Source organism: Heptranchias perlo, chromosome 23 (genome assembly GCF_035084215.1).
Source record: "Heptranchias perlo isolate sHepPer1 chromosome 23, sHepPer1.hap1, whole genome shotgun sequence".
Taxonomy (NCBI): Eukaryota; Metazoa; Chordata; class Chondrichthyes; order Hexanchiformes; family Hexanchidae; genus Heptranchias; species Heptranchias perlo.
Window position 1 is genome coordinate 13200273 of NC_090347.1, and position 17560 is coordinate 13217832.

General features: G+C 44.5%; 1 protein-coding gene and 1 long non-coding RNA gene across 2 annotated transcripts in view; one reads left to right on the forward strand and one right to left on the reverse strand.

Annotated features, from left to right (window-relative positions):
* Positions 1-17560, forward strand: part of LOC137341107 (inward rectifier potassium channel 16-like) — a 110659-nt gene that overhangs the window by 39733 nt on the left and 53366 nt on the right. The window lies entirely within an intron of this gene.
* Positions 12257-15706, reverse strand: LOC137341369 (uncharacterized). The gene is made up of 3 exons (XR_010967014.1): positions 15663-15706; positions 14968-15167; positions 12257-12351 (listed from the first exon to the last, which is right to left on the reverse strand). It is a non-coding gene; the product is annotated as an uncharacterized lncRNA (long non-coding RNA).

The following is a 17560-nucleotide window of genomic DNA, read 5'->3' on the forward strand; positions in this document are numbered from 1 at the left end:
GAGAGGGATCCAGATGCAGTCAGGAGAGGGATCCAGATGCAGATCAGGAGGGAGAGGGATCCAGATGCAGATGCAGAGAGGGATCCAGATGCAGATCAGGAGAGAGAAAGATGCAGATGCAGATCAGGAGGGAGGGGGATCCAGATTCAGATCAGGAGAGGGATCCAGATGCAAATCAGGAGGCAGAGGGATCCAGATGCAGATCAGGAGAGAGAGGAAGATCCAGATGCAGATCAGGAGAGAGAGAGATCCAGATGCCGATCAGGATACAGGTGCAGCAGGTAATCCGGAAGGCAAATGGAATATTGGCCTTTATTTCTAGGGGGATGGAGTATATAAGCAGGGGAGTCATGCTACAACTGTACAGGGTGCTGGTGAGACCACACCTGTAGTACTGCATACAGTTCTGGTGCCATTATTTAAGGAAGGACATACTTGCATTGGAAGCAGTTCAGAGAAGGTTCACTAGATTCATTCCGGGTATGGAAGCGTTGTCTTATGAGGAAAGATTGAATAGGTTGGGTCTGTACTCATTGGAGATTAGAAGAATGAGAGGCGATCTTATTGAAACATACAAGATTCTGAGGGGACTCGATAGGGTAGATGCTGAGAGGATGTTACCCCTCATGGGGGAATCTAAAAGTAGGGGGCATAGTCTCAGAATAAGGGATCGCCCGTTTTAGACGGAAATGAGGAGGAATTTCTACTCCCAGAGGGTCGTGAATCTTTGGAATTCTTTACCCCAAAAAGCTGTGGAGGCTGAGTCATTGAATACGTTCAAGGCTGAGTTAGACAAATTTTTGATCAGCAAGGGAGTCAAAGGATATGGGGAAAAGGCGGGAAAGTGGAGTTGAGGTAAAAATCAGATCAGCCATGATCTCATTGAATGGTGGAGCAGGCTTGAGGAGCCAAATGGCCTACTCCTGCTCCTATCTCTTTTGGCCTTATGGTCTTATAGGAGAGAAAGGGATCCAGATGCAAAACAGGAGGGAGAAGGATCCAGTTGCAGATCAGGAGGGAGAGGGATCCAAATGCAGTAGGAGAGAGAACGATCCAGATGCAGATCAGGAGGGAGAGGGATCCAGATGCAGATCAGGAGGGAGAGGGATCCAGATGCAGTCAGGAGAGGGATCCAGATGCAGAGAAGGAGGGAGAGGGATCCAGATGCATTCAGAAGAGGGATCCAGATGCAGATCAAGAGGGAGAGGGATCCTGATGCAGATCAGGAGGGAGAGGGATCCAGCTGCAGATCTGGAGGGAGAGGGATCCAGATGCAGTCAGGAGAGGGATCCAGCTGCAGATCTGGAGGGAGAGGGATCCAGATGCAGTCAGGAGAGGGATCCAGGTGCAGTATAAAACACCGGTTTCTGAACAAAATGGAGCAGTATATATTGGGAACAACTGGAGCGGTTCCAGATCGTTGTGAGATACAAAATGAATATCATGCAAATAGCCCAATTCACCTGTCAGATGATACGGGGGGAGGAGGGGGTGAATTGGCCTTCACCAGTAGTGCGAAACAGGCTCATAGAGAATCGGCAGTCTATTTTCTATGTTACCCGGTGCCCAATTTTCTTTTGCAGTGAAGTGAATAGAAAATAAAACCAGGAGCGGTGTAAAGCCAGCTGCCGATTCACTAGGAGCTCATTTGGTGCTGCTGGCATTGAGCAATTTCACCCTCAGGATCTTTAAAGGGAAAGTGGTCTTATCAGAGAATGAAATACATTCGAAACAGCCAGACATGCACAATGTTGACCGTAGCAGTGAAAGCAGGTGATTTCCAGAGCGACAGTTGTCATGTGCAGAAGTATAATTTTTTCTCACTGGTTGGAGGGCAGGAGAGTGTGTCTGTGTATTATTTTCTGGACCCCATAGCTTAGGCTCCCTACACAACAAGAGATAAGATTGTGGAGTGGAATTATGATAATTGCTGTGTCAACAAATATTGATGCTTTACACCAGCTGATGCTGATTATACTCAATACCCATTTTGATTTTATTTTTGCAATGCAAACTTGGTGGGGCTGTAAAGTGTTTAAAGTAGAGATGGCAACTTCCTGTTGATATCTCTAGTTAGTAGTTACCTCGTGAGGGTAATGGTGGCGATTAGGCACAGACTTGTTCCATTAAGGCGACAGTATAGATAAGGCCAGTGGGTGGCAAGCAGTCTGTAACATATTATCTGAACATCCAGAAAGTGCCTTTACATTGCAAACCATGGGGAGGGTACTGCATTGTGCAATAAAAACATCCTTTAGTTAACACCCTACTTGTTGAATGATTGCTTGAGTTGGAAAAAAAATAATGTTGACCACATTTACCCAGCTATTCTGACTTATTTGATATGGAAAAGAGAATTGACCTCCCTATTTTACATTAACATTTTAAATCGTAACAGTGTGCTTTGCTGATGAGGGCAGTTCCACTGGAAATTGTTACAAATATGAACTGAACATGTGGAAAGGTTTCTGATTGAACTAGTGCCTGTAACAGGACAACACCAGCAGCAGCTTGTGCTTTGCAAGTTAACATTCTTGGCTAGAAACAGTAGACGATAGGGTAGTAATTTGGCCGCGCCCATTTTTTAGGCACGCGGGATACGTTCCCTGCGCCTGAATGGTGAAGCCCGAGGCGCCCCCTGATATTGGGCCTCATTTTAACGGAGCTGGCATGACGCAAACAGCCAGCCGACGAAGAGGAAACCAAGGCCGTGGCAGCAGCCCTCAGGTGAATGAAGCCAGAGGCTGGGAGACAGGAGACCAGGGAGGGGGAGGATCGGAGGCCGGGGGTCGGGAGTTAGGAGGCTGGAGGGGGAGTTTCAGGCGTGGTCCCTGGATGCCTATTTGTTTCCCTTCATCAATATGGCAGGCAGCTCACTTCCGGCCGGGAAATAGGTACCCGCTTCCTGCCTGTCATGTTGGGGGTTTAGTAAGCTGGTTAGCGCCCGAGAAATGGATCGCTGTGCGGCTGAATTTATAGGCCATTCCGTCCTGTCAAAGTAGATGTCTGTCCCGACGCAACAGTCAATACAGCAAGACAAAATGTGGCAGCAAATTTGGATGGCATGACTCTCATATGGAAGCGTTTGAACAAGCACTTGATCTGAACCAACGGCTGGAATTTCAGTGGCAGCTTGGCGGTAGATTGGTAGAAACTGTGTAAACGACTAAAGACTGCTTTTTATGCCGCCTCGGAGGTTTTTGCTGATCATCTGCCAAAGCTGCAGCAGGAAGTCAGGAGAACGCCCATGGAAATTCCATCCCCAGATCTGTAAGTTCTTTCAGCACATTTCAGTCAGAAGGCTATTACTGGTGTGACACTGTTAAATAATGTTTATGTCATGTTATGTACCACCATAGTATTTAACAGTTGGCAAACAAAATGCCATAGACCTCATTGCACAATGATCTGCCCACAATCTGGAGTCTCACAGGTGATGGGCACAGGTTAGGAAACTGGGCCCGTCCCCATGTGCCCGATTCACGGCACATCTAATCTTTCAAGGAGCGATATCGACAGGAACGAAAAGGCAGCGATACCAGCACGCGAGCCCTCTGCAAATCGGATCCCCGCACCGAACTTCATGAATTCAGGCATGGTCCCACTCCCCCAGCGCTGCCAAAATGGGCACATGACATCAAAACTGGCTTTCCCTTGCTTTGGAGTGTCTCTTAAAACAAGATTGCAGCTGTTGTTATTTGGACAGTTTTTGAAATCTAGTTTTTTTTGGCAGTGAGCGCTTCTCTGCTTGTGGGTTGAAAATTCTGCATCAATTTTCTTTCCTCCTCTTTATTGTTGCCTTTTTGCAGGAGGTAATTTTGACTTTGGGTGACAATGTAAATCGGGCAATATCAATTCATATACATCACTCCCTATTCTCATTTCCAATAGTTAACCTAATAGTTGAATCTCTGGGGCTATGTCACGCTGCACAAGATTAATAATGATCACATCAACATGTTTGCAGGAAATTTCTCTGTCTGTTATTTTAATGAAGGGATTAACCTATTTAAAAAAAGGGAGCTCATGCTTTCCTTCACATGGCAGACAAAAGACACAGACACATTAATGCTTTTGTTTAATATCACACAGAGTGAGCTCAACTTTTTGGAATTAAAGTTAACAGTTCTGTAGTCTTCTCCGTTCCTTGTCATTCTCTCCTCCCCTTTTTGTATTGAGCGGCCCTCCACATTGTTGTCCCACTTTACATTATCCAATTCTGACAAAGAACCTCAGCCCTTTTCATTTTTTTTGGATGCTGTGGACCTCCTGTCAATTTTCAGCGTTTTCTGTTTTCATTTCAGTTTTCCAGCTTTTTGCGGTTTCTCTTTTCATCACTTACTTCACGGACCTGTACTTCTGGGTTCCAGTGCCAGAAGTACCTGGCAGTCGGGACCCATAAAGTCACAACTGTGATCACTAGGGAGGAGTACAAATCCGAACCTGAAATCCGACATTATCCAAACTTGGGCAAGTTTTAGAAGAATCGAGCCAAAAGTAAGATTTGCAAGGTTTGGACCGAGCTCAGTTATTTTTTTTTCTCCCAGTGGTGAAATGGAAACTTGGAGCTGAGCCAAGAGTTCACTTTGTCGTGGAGCTGGAGGAGAGAGCTGCGGTTTTAGCAGTTTGAGTTTTCTTTAGCTTCTCTAGGAGTCTGTTCACTCATTGCTCGCGATCACAATTCACTCTGTTCTCACATGGATCCATAGTTGGAACTATCTGTTCTCAAACAGGTGTGTGTACCTGAAGTACTAATCACGGGGCAGTACTCACGTAAGCTTGTGGATAAATCTGCAGCTTGTTTACTGCGTTCCTTGTTAAACGAAGTCAGCAGCTGGTAAAAATGGAGAGAAGGAACAGGAAAATTGTCAAAGAAAAAAAACAATGATGATTCTGGGTGAATCAATATTTTGTGGGGATTAAACCTCACAGTGCATTGTAACAACGGGAAGTGGGAAAGCCGTCAGTGTTATACAGTCCAGAGGGCTTAAGTGCACTGTCTCAAACTAAATCTGACAGACTGCCAGTCCAGCTATTTTGGAGACCACATATCCTCCCAGACTGTCAGAATCCACCCGAGCGCAGACAACACATCTCTATTTGCATGACACATCAGAGATAGGAGGGAAGTTCTCAAGACAGCCAAGCTAAAGCAGTGTGCTGATTACGTTTACATCATTAGGCTGGATTACATGGTTGCATGAGATGCATAGTGTAAACCAACAGGCCAGGGCTCTGTGCACATGACCTACATTACTATGAGGCAGGATAAGATAATAAAAAACAAATTACTGCTCCATATTGTTCCCCTTTCTCACAGCTTCTTGAGTCTAAATAAAAATGGCTGATGAATATATTGATTTTATGTGACTTCAATTTTTATTATACGTTATTCTCTAATAATATTTTCACCTTTGATTTCTTCATAGTTGCTCCTCACTAGCAGGCAGGTCCCTTTAGTCAGAAACTTAGGGGGAATCTGTCCCATGCCATATACTGTGTACTAGAGTGCACATTACTGTTTAAAAGAAGTTGTAAGGAATCTTACAACACCAGGTTATAGTTCAACAGTTTTATTTGAAAATCACAAGCTTTCGGAGGCTTTCTCCTTCATCAAGTGAGTGTGGGATTCCATGGAAGGTACCGCATATATAGTCAGAGAACAATACCTGGTGATTACAGATAATCTTTCCAACTGCCCGTTGTCAAGGCAATCAAAGGAGTCGAATAGTGTTCAGACAGAGAGACATTACATACAGGACTACTGAATATACAAATGGTCAGAGCCCAAAGACAGAGAGAGAGAGAGAGAGAAACATCCGAAAGGAAGAGAAAGAGAGAGAATGATCGGTTGTATTAAAAACAGATAACTCTTTTTTCGCTGGTGGGGTTACGTGTAGCGTGACATGGTTGGTTATGGTGGCTTTGTGCACTGCAAGATTGAACAGGCTGGGGCTTTTTTGTCTAGAAAAGAGAAGGCTGAGGGGTGACCTAATAGAGGTCTTTAAAATTATGAAAGGGTTTGATAGGGTAGACGTAGATAAGACGTTTCCAAGGGAGACCAAAACTCGGGGTCATAAATATAAGATAGTCACTAATAATCCAATAGGGAATTCAGGAGAAACTTCTTTACCCAGAGATTGGTTAGAATGTGGCACTTGCTACCTCATGGGGTAGTTGAGGCAAATAGCATAGATACATTTAAGGGGAAGCTAGATAAACACATGAGCAAGAAAGGAATAGAAGGATATGCTGATAGGGTTAGATGAAGAGGGTGGGAGGAGGCTGGTATGGAGCATAAACACCGGCATTGACCTGTTGGGCCGAATGGCCTGTTTCTGTGCTGTAAATTCTATGTAATTCTTTGTAGATGAGTGTTCAGATCATTCAGACTTCGGGTTAGAAGGCTCAGAAACTGACGCATGAATCCAAAATTCAAATATTAAAGATTGTGGAAAAATCTTCTCAAACTCACCATTGGATAAGTATCTGCAACACCCACCAGGAAACACCTAGGTATACCTACCTCTTCTAGAAAGCAAAGGATCAGATATATCCTTAGAGCAAGACTGAATATTATATATGCTCACAGGCACAAACAAATACTCAGTTGTGCTCTTTTTGACTGAGAAAACCAGCAAAACACATTCAGGATTGTAGGTACACATGTGTGGACGTTTGCCAGTTATCTTTTAACTCATGTTCCTTAGGCTTCATTTTTCCGCTAATTACTCCTCTTAGCACTGTAGTTAACGTGTCTAGGTAAAATTCCTTTCTGTGCTATTATAACAAAATCATTAACCTATTAAAATAAAATAAACAGGTTAATGACTTTGTTAAAGCATTGTATGTCGGGTTGGGTTTTAAGTAGTGTGTTAACCAGTACACTAAGCCTGACATAGGGGAATTCAAACCCAGGCAAAAATATTTCTAAGTCAGAAATAAGCAGCTCAGCTTGAGTATGTGTTAAGTGAAGATGGGGAAATAGAATCAAATCAGCTGCTTTGTTGATTCCTAAATGTAAATGTTTAATTTTAAAAAAAGGTTTTGTGCCATGCTCTGAGCTCTCCGTTATTTTCTGTCTGTCGCTCAGTCGTTGAGTATATTCAAGGCTGAGATAGTTTTTTGAACTCTAAAGGAATCAAGGGATATGGGGATCGGGTGGGAGAGTGGAGTTGAGGTCACAGATCAGCCATGATCTGATTGAATGGCAGAGCAGGCTCGAGGGGCAGTATGGCCTACTCCTGCTCCTATTTCCTATGTTCTTAACCAGTGCGTGGTCGTTTTGCTTATGTTGGCAAGCATGTCAATTGGAATCTACTAATATTTGTGTCTCAAGAAAGCAAAAAAAGCTAATTTTCCTTTGTTATTTTTAGTTTAAAGAAACAAAATAAAAATGTTTTAATTAGCCACGCACAAACTTGTACCTTGCCTTGAACATAAGTCTGATTCCAGGGGAAATATATGTATATATTACACGGAGATATGTCCAGGCTTATGCTGCAGTTCTGGTTTTGCAAGCAGAACGTAATGACTTGCCGTGATAATGACCATTATCGACCTGCTCCCTCGAGCTTAAACCCAGCTTCCGACCAGTGGCGCTGAGTGAGGAGGATGATGGTATCACAAGACTGGCACTGAGTGAGGAGGATGATGTCATTATAAGGCTGGCACTGAGTGAGGAGGATGAGGTTATTGTAAGGCTGGCACTGAGTGAGGAGGATGATGTTATTGTAAGGCTGGCACTGAGTGAGGAGGATGAGGTTATTGTAAGGCTGGCACTGAGTGAGGAGGATGATGTTATTGTAAGGCTGGCACTGAGTGAGGAGGATGAGATTATTGTAAGGCTGGCACTGAGTGAGGAGGATGAGGTTATTGTAAGGCTGGCACTGAGTGAGGAGGATGAGGTTATTGTAAGGCTGGCACTGAGTGAGGAGGATGAGATTATTGTAAGGCTGGCACTGAGTGAGGAGGATGAGGTTATTGTAAGGCTGGCACTGAGTGAGGAGGATAATGTTATTGTAAGGCTGGCACTGAGTGAGGAGGATGATTTTATTGTAAGGCTGGCACTGAGTGAGGAGGATGATGTTATTGTAAGGCTGGCACTGAGTGAGGAGGATGATGTTATTGTAAGGCTGGCACTGAGTGAGGAGGATGAGGTTATTGTAAGGCTGGCACTGAGTGAGGAGGATGAGGTTATTGTAAGGCTGGCACTGAGTGAGGAGGATGAGGTTATTGTAAGGCTGGCACTGAGTGAGGAGGGTGATGTTATTATAAGGTTGGCACTGAGTGAGGAGGGTGATGTTATTGTAAGGCTGGCACTGAGTGAGGAGGATGAGGTTATTATAAGGCTGGCACTGAGTGAGGAGGGTGATGTTATTGTAAGGCTGGCACTGAGTGAGGAGGGTGATGTTATTGTAAGGCTGGCACTGAGTGAGGAGGGTGATGTTATTGTAAGGCTGGCACTGAGTGAGGAGGATGGTGTTATTGTAAGGTTGGCACTGAGTGAGGAGGATGAGGTTATTGTAAGGCTGGCACTGAGTGAGGAGGATGAGATTATTGTAAGGCTGGCACTGAGTGAGGAGGGTGATGTTATTGTAAGGCTGGCACTGAGTGAGGAGGGTGATGTTATTGTAAGGCTGGCACTGAGTGAGGAGGATGAGGTTATTTAAGGCTGGCACTGAGTGAGGAGGATGAGATTATTGTAAGGCTGGCACTGAGTGAGGAGGATGAGATTATTGTAAGGCTGGCACTGAGTGAGGAGGATGAGGTTATTGTAAGGCTGGCACTGAGTGAGGAGGATGAGATTATTGTAAGGCTGGCACTGAGTGAGGAGGATGAGATTATTGTAAGGCTGGCACTGAGTGAGGAGGATGAGATTATTGTAAGGCTGGCACTGAGTGAGGAGGATGAGGTTATTGTAAGGCTGGCACTGAGTGAGGAGGATGAGATTATTGTAAGGCTGGCACTGAGTGAGGAGGATGAGGTTATTGTAAGGCTGGCACTGAGTGAGGAGGATGAGGTTATTGTAAGGCTGGCACTGAGTGAGGAGGATGAGATTATTGTAAGGCTGGCACTGAGTGAGGAGGATGAGGTTATTGTAAGGCTGGCACTGAGTGAGGAGGATGAGGTTATTGTAAGGCTGGCACTGAGTGAGGAGGATGAGATTATTGTAAGGTTGGCACTGAGTGAGGAGGGTGATGTTATTGTAAGGCTGGCACTGAGTGAGGAGGATGAGGTTATTGTAAGGCTGGCACTGAGTGAGGAGGATGAGGTTATTGTAAGGCTGGCACTGAGTGAGGAGGATGAGATTATTGTAAGGCTGGCACTGAGTGAGGAGGATGAGGTTATTGTAAGGCTGGCACTGAGTGAGGAGGATGAGGTTATTATAAGGCTGGCACTGAGTGAGGAGGATGATGTTATTGTAAGGCTGGCACTGAGTGAGGAGGATGAGGTTATTGTAAGGCTGGCACTGAGTGAGGAGGATGAGGTTATTGTAAGGCTGGCACTGAGTGAGGAGGGTGATGTTATTGTAAGGCTGGCACTGAGTGAGGAGGGTGATGTTATTGTAAGGCTGGCACTGAGTGAGGAGGATGAGGTTATTATAAGGTTGGCACTGAGTGAGGAGGATGAGGTTATTGTAAGGCTGGCACTGAGTGAGGAGGGTGATGTTATTGTAAGGCTGGCACTGAGTGAGGAGGATGAGATTATTGTAAGGCTGGCACTGAGTGAGGAGGATGAGGTTATTGTAAGGCTGGCACTGAGTGAGGAGGATGAGGTTATTGTAAGGCTGGCACTGAGTGAGGAGGATGAGATTATTGTAAGGCTGGCACTGAGTGAGGAGGATGAGATTATTGTAAGGCTGGCACTGAGTGAGGAGGATGAGGTTATTGTAAGGTTGGCACTGAGTGAGGAGGATGATGTTATTGTAAGGCTGGCACTGAGTGAGGAGGATGATGTTATTGTAAGGGTGGCACTGAGTGAGGAGGATGAGATTATTGTAAGGCTGGCACGGAGTGAGGAGGATGATGTTATTGTAAGGCTGGCACTGAGTGAGGAGGATGAGGTTATTGTAAGGCTGGCACTGAGTGAGGAGGGTGATGTTATTGTAAGGCTGGCACTGAGTGAGGAGGATGATGTTATTGTAAGGGTGGCACTGAGTGAGGAGGATGAGGTTATTATAAGGTTGGCACTGAGTGAGGAGGGTGATGTTATTGTAAGGCTGGCACTGAGTGAGGAGGATGATGTTATTGTAAGGCTGGCACTGAGTGAGGAGGATGAGGTTATTGTAAGGCTGGCACTGAGTGAGGAGGATGATGTTATTGTAAGGCTGGCACTGAGTGAGGAGGATGATGTTATTGTAAGGCTGGCACTGAGTGAGGAGGATGAGGTTATTGTAAGGCTGGCACTGAGTGAGGAGGGTGATGTTATTGTAAGGCTGGCACTGAGTGAGGAGGGTGATGTTATTGTAAGGCTGGCACTGAGTGAGGAGGATGAGGTTATTGTAAGGCTGGCACTGAGTGAGGAGGATGATGTTATTGTAAGGCTGGCACTGAGTGAGGAGGATGATGTTATTGTAAGGCTGGCACTGAGTGAGGAGGGTGATGTTATTATAAGGTTGGCACTGAGTGAGGAGGATGATGTTATTATAAGGTTGGCACTGAATGAGGAGGATGATGTTATTGTAAGGCTGGCACTGAGTGAGGAGGATGAGGTTATTGTAAGGTTGGCACTGAGTGAGTAGGATGATGTTATTGTAAGGCTGGCACTGAGTGAGGAGGGTGAGGTTATTGTAAGGCTGGCACTGAGTGAGGAGGATGATGTTATTGTAAGGCTGGCACTGAGTGAGGAGGATGATGTTATTGTAAGGCTGGCACTGAGTGAGGAGGATGAGGTTATTATAAGGCTGGCACTGAGTGAGGAGGATGAGGTTATTGTAAGGCTGGCACTGAGTGAGGAGGGTGATGTTATTGTAAGGTTGGCACTGAGTGAGGAGGATGAGGTTATTATAAGGCTGGCACTGAGTGAGGAGGGTGATGTTATTGTAAGGCTGGCACTGAGTGAGGAGGGTGATGTTATTGTAAGGTTGGCACTGAGTGAGGAGGGTGATGTTATTGTAAGGTTGGCACTGAGTGAGGAGGGTGATGTTATTGTAAGGCTGGCACTGAGTGAGGAGGGTGATGTTATTGTAAGGCTGGCACTGAGTGAGGAGGATGAGGTTATTGTAAGGCTGGCACTGAGTGAGGAGGATGAGGTTATTGTAAGGCTGGCACTGAGTGAGGAGGGTGATGTTATTGTAAGGCTGGCACTGAGTGAGGAGGATGATGTTATTGTAAGGCTGGCACTGAGTGAGGAGGATGATGTTATTGTAAGGTTGGCACTGAGTGAGGAGGATGATGTTATTGTAAGGCTGGCACTGAGTGAGGAGGATGATGTTATTGTAAGGCTGGCACTGAGTGAGGAGGATGATGTTATTGTAAGGCTGGCACTGAGTGAGGAGGATGATGTTATTGTAAGGTTGGCACTGAGTGAGGAGGATGATGTTATTGTAAGGTTGGCACTGAATGAGGAGGATGATGTTATTGTAAGGCTGGCACTGAGTGAGGAGGATGAGGTTATTGTAAGGCTGGCACTGAATGAGGAGGATGATGTTATTGTAAGGCTGGCACTGAGTGAGGAGGATGAGGTTATTATAAGGCTGGCACTGAGTGAGGAGGATGAGGTTATTATAAGGTTGGCACTGAATGAGGAGGATGATGTTATTGTAAGGCTGGCACTGAGTGAGGAGGATGAGGTTATTATAAGGTTGGCACTGAATGAGGAGGATGATGTTATTGTAAGGCTGGCACTGAGTGAGGAGGATGATGTTATTGTAAGGCTGGCACTGAGTGAGGAGGATGATGTTATTGTAAGGCTGGCACTGAGTGAGGAGGATGAGGTTATTGTAAGGCTGGCACTGAGTGAGGAGGATGAGGTTATTGTAAGGTTTGCACTGAGTGAGGAGGGTGATGTTATTGTAAGGCTGGCACTGAGTGAGGAGAATGATGTCATTGTAAGGTTGGCACCGGTGCCACATTTGCATCAATACCCCAAAGAAACCACTGAAGTAAATGAAATGTCAGCTCCAATAGGTGAAATTCACTTAACTGTATCAAAAAAACAGAAACCTGGGGTTTTCCAGGTCTGTGGATGAAATTTGACGCGAAACCACAGCTTGGCACAGAGTTTCCATTTATTGAAGCTTTGACATATCCAGCAGTAGCTTATTAATCAGAAATGAGGCCTGCTTTACAATTTGCATCACACGTAGGTGAATTCCATTAAGAGAAGAAGTCCTTTAGAGAAGTTACTCTGTGAAAACAATGAAATGGGAAATTATAGCTTCAAGTTTGGTTGAGAAAAGATGAAACTGCTCAGCCAAACGTCAGTCAAAACCACAGACCCTAAGCTTCCTAGCGACAAACTGTTTGGCCATGAATTTATATCTCCACAATGCCCGTGAGTCAAGGCCAGCGCTTACAGTTGCGGGGGGGAGGGGAGTGGGGGCTGGTGGTGTTTGTTAGTCCTCAGTCCATGGAACTGTGACAAAATGCTCCATATTTGGGGTAGTAGTAGGAAGCGATAGCAGCAGAATTGGCTTGGCAGAATTGGCTGTCAATCAAATTGTTTGGCCAGCACAGTGAAGGCCAGGTATGTGGCTGTGAACAACCCATGGAAAAATGGAAGGCAAAACTGCGGATCGAAAGAAATGTGTCCAGTCGTGTTAAAAGAAACTGCAACAAATGCAGGTAGCAATTGGAGAGCAATATTATTTAACTCCGGTTTCTCCATAGTTATAAATTAGCCATTAAAACCATCATAGAAGGCTACAGGGCTTGGATTTCACAAAGACTCACAAGAAAGGTGAAGGAGGCTGTTTGGCCCATCTTATCTGTTTTATCCATTTACCTACCCCACCCACCCCCCCACCCCACCCACAAAGTCAATTAATTCTCTTCTGAATGAGCCTAGGGTTATTGCCTCCATTTCTCTGTTTGGAAGATTAATCCAAATTTTGATCATTCTTTGCATGAAGAAGTTGTTCCTGACATTTGTCTGAATCATTCCTTTCTCACCGGTTTTAACCTAAACCCCCTATCTCTAGTATCCTGGCGTACCTTGACACAGTGCTCCGGATTAGCCTTATCGATGCTGTTTACTGTCTTGGATGCTATAAAAACCTCCCTCGAGGCCTCCTTTCTAAGTTTAGGAACCCCAGTTTATTTCTAACTCAATCCTTTGACGCTATCGATCAGCCTGAGGCTTTTCTCTGCACCTCCTCCGTGGTTTGAATGCTTTCCTTGTGTCTCGGTGAGCAAAACTGAAGACAGTTCTGAAGGTGCAGTCTGACCTGGGCACTGGACAGTTTTAACATGAAACTTTGATCACTTATACTCAACCAACTCAGCAATATAAGTAAGCATTCTATTCACTGTTAGACAATGATTTAACTTGTTAAGTGCCGAATCTACTATTATGCCCGAGATCTCTACCATCCTCTCTCTTTCTCGGATGCGAAGGCAGTTTTCTAATGTTTAAGTTTTCCACACTCTCTCAAGGTTTAACTGGCCGGCTGTCTTCTTTAACTTCGACCCTTATCTCCACAAAAGTATATCGTCTCAGTTAGCCTTCTAAGCAGTTAACAGTTCTGTGTTCTATTCTTTGCTGGTAATAATTTTAACCAAATTCTGCTTTTTTTGAGCAATCCAGGGTTTCTCTTTAGTTTCCTTAAAACTGGTATTAAAAAGTCCATAATCCGTCAACAGTCAGTTAATGCTACACGTTCCAAAAAATATTAGTGACATCCTATTTTTTCTTTCCGATGTGTGGTATCTTCCACTGTTCTGAATTTCATCTGCCGCTGAACTGCCCATTTGCAGATTTTATCCAACCCTTTTTTGTAGATCCCTGGCTGTTTCTTCCAACTCAATGTCCTTCAATCAATTTTTATATCACAAGGCATTGATAAATAGTGACACTCACAAGTCGCCTGAACAACTTTGAAGAAGCCTCTCATTTCTGCAGTTGTTTACTTTTTGATAAACAGATACAGATTGAAGAAGATACGCCTGTCATTCCTTGCAGCTCTCAGACCTACATTTCATTGCTAACCCTTTAATTGGTTAGCATGTTTTAAGGTTGTAAGCGTCTAGTTTTCCAGCTACATGATTGGCAGATCCCCTTTGTTGCGATTGATATTTGGCCATACGCCAAAAAAAGTCACTTTTTTTTTGTAAAGTAAGAAATCTGCATATAAAAAGAAAATTTGACGTGAGCAGCACATAAACACAAGGCCAGTAAGGGTGGGCACTCAGATTAGCACTCCAGTGGAAGATGGTCGCACTGTGCTCCTGTGGGTGTTAGCAAGCAACTGCTTACTTTCCCACCTAGACTGAGGAGCCTTGTCAAGTGGAACTCAGAGCTGCTTTTACCATTGTCACTTCGTTATTCTTATTAAAAAGACCCCTACAAGTCCCAGTAATCGCAGCACAGGACTCCAACTGTGTCAGAAATTACAACCAGCGGAGCAATTGATAATAGCTTAGAACAGTCTGTTACCTGCGGCAGTACCTTTGAATCACCGCAGTTCAAAGGTCAGGTGGCAGCATGGTGGCATCAGAGCACCACATCGGTTGGCCATATTGTCTGGAGGCAAATGGCGCACATCAAACACCTAAATTCACTTAGGCCAGTTTTCAAGTGCCAAATGGGCGCAGGGAACGATCCCTGCCCCCGAAGGCAGAGGCCGAGGATCGCGAGAAATTGTTTCTCGGGTCTTATCTAAATAATCGCGGCAAGCTGCCGGTGCCTGTCGTGCCTCCACAGGAAGCTTACCCGACTGAAGAATCAAATATTCAGCCGCCTGCCCCAGGTAAGTCCTGCTCCTGCTGGCTCCACATCAATTTAAAACAAAGTAATTAAACTTACCTTTTCAGTGGCAGCCATGGCTAGGCTGCATCCACGTCCAGAAAAACCATGTTTTACATCCATAATCTCCAGTGTATCTCCAGTCATGTGTTACCACAGTGTTGACACCATTTTCAATCCAGTATGAAGCCAGAGGATTAGAGAGCTGTTGGCATGGCATCACTGTGTGGACTTCACTGTGCAGCTATACTTATAAATGTCTGTGTGTTTAATGATCCCTCAGGTAATAATGAATTGAGGTATTAAGCAAATGTAGCAAAACTGGTTTTATGCATTTAAGAGCAGAAGAGTTTTTAGGAATGTGAAAAAGCCATGGGCACCAAACAACTGGTCCTTTTTCTCAGATCAAGCTCACCTACTGCCTTCCTCTTCTCTCTTCAGTTCTCTCAAATCCATTTATACTGTCTGTCTCAATGACCCTTCCTGGTAACATATTCCATAACTCTTATTACCTTTTGGGTGAAGGAGTTCCACCCGACTTTCCTTCTTACTCCTAAAATCCTGCCTTCGGCCTCTGGTAGTTGAATCATTCACCATCGTGAATAATTTGCCCAAATCAGTTTTACCAATTTCCTTTGAAAACTTCACTTAGATCACCTCAAAATCTCTGCTGTTCCAATTAAAAGTAAAACAACTTCCTTAACCTTTCCTCATAACTTCAAATCCTGATTCTGAGAGTTATATTTGATGCTCACCTCTGTACCTTCCTAAGGCAATAATATCCTTCCTAGGTAACCAGAACTGCACACAGTATTCCTGATGAGGCATGACCAATGCCTTTTAGTCAACAGCACAACTTTCTTATTTCCTTATAAGAAATAAACAAAACAGCAGAACGGAAATGATTAAAAACCCATATCTGATTAAGCGAAGAGCTGGCGATGCTTCCTTCATGAGGTTGTTGTGGTGCTTTTGGGTGTGTGGCCATTTGTTTCTTCCTGAGCGTGACAAGGAGTTTGGTGTGCTTTAGGAATAGAGCAGAGCAATCCACGGGCTCCATCCCTGACAGCCATCCAACAACGTCACCTTGCCTTCAACAGGTCCTGTGACTGATCCCCTTTGTGCAGCACTCCCTTTCCTTCGCCTGTTGATAGCAATCATTGTACCAGAGGTAGCACTAGTCCCTTTCCACAATTAACCAGAGTCATGGATTTCTCAATATGCTTTAATTTAATGAGGCCATAAATTATCGTCCACCCACTCACCCAGAATGGAGACTGGTAAGCAGCAAAAAGAACAGTGTTGTGGCTACTTCCTGAGAACTATGTGACCTTGAGTCTAGAATGCAGAATATTCCCTGAATTTAAAGTATCACAGGCTGTCAAGGGTGGGATAATAAACAAGAACAATTTGCATTTATATAGCAACTTTAGTGTAGTAAAACATTCCATGGCACTTCACAGGAGTGTAATCAGACAAAAATAGACCCATCCTCCAACCTGCTGGAAATGTGCATTATACACAAACCGTCCCTTTTTTCTGTGCCTCTGCCCCATTTCTCTGTGACTTTGGGCCACAAATTACTCACCCGAGGACGCCGTATTGCAACAGTGTCCTCCCCGAACACTGACGAGTCAATGGAGTAAGTCCTCGAATGCGCACGTGCGCAGTAAAACCCCGAAATCGCATACTTGCTCCCATTTGTTCACTGGCGGTTTGACAGTTACGAATTAAAGGGCCATCTACGCTACAAGCAAACACAATCTGGAAACATTCATAAACTTACCCATCTGCCCAGCTAGAATGAAGATACTCACGCCACCAAAAAGTATGCCGGAAAATACCAGCCCTACACTACTTAATAAAGCACGGTGACTGTTAATGACTGCGAAGCAACAAAAAATTAAATTAAAAAAATGTGGAATGTCAAATTACTCTTATTTGAATATTTTTTGATCATTAAAAATTATTTTTTTTTACTTTTAACTTCTGTAAGTTTCATTAAATTAAATCATTTGCTTGGCTTTTTATAATAAATGTTAATTTTTTTATTTACACTAACATACTGTCACTTTAAATGAATGAGTTTTACTTGCCTGCTTTTGGGAGGGGCTTCCATTCTCACAGCCATTTGCTATGTGCATCAACCCACGCTGTCCAAGGCTGGGCTGATCACGCAATTTATTTCCAGCCTCTCAATTTAAGCAATTCCACGTCATGGATACGGAGTAAGTTAAATTCGTTCCTTTCATTCAGGGGTTGCTGCCGACTTTGCCGCGCCTGTCGGAGCAATCTCCGGCCCATAATGCCACATGAACCGGTGCACAAAATGACAATCGCACCCCCCTCTCCCCCCCCCGCCGCCCGATGACTGCACCATAGTACAGCACTCCATCTAGTGGCTCAGCCAAGAATGGTCAAAGCCTACTCCTGATCAATGGCAGGTGAATCTGAGTGATGGGCAGCCCGGTAGACTTGAAACTGTTGCTATCCAGTAGAGACCTTCACTGCTTGTGCTGTCCGACCACTAATGATAGATACTCTGAACTGCCTCTCATTTTCTCCAACAGAGTTACGTTAGGGTTTAAATTATACTCCACTAAAGGCAAAAAGTGGGTTTCAACTGTGGCATCTGAAAACTGTGTAACAGGTT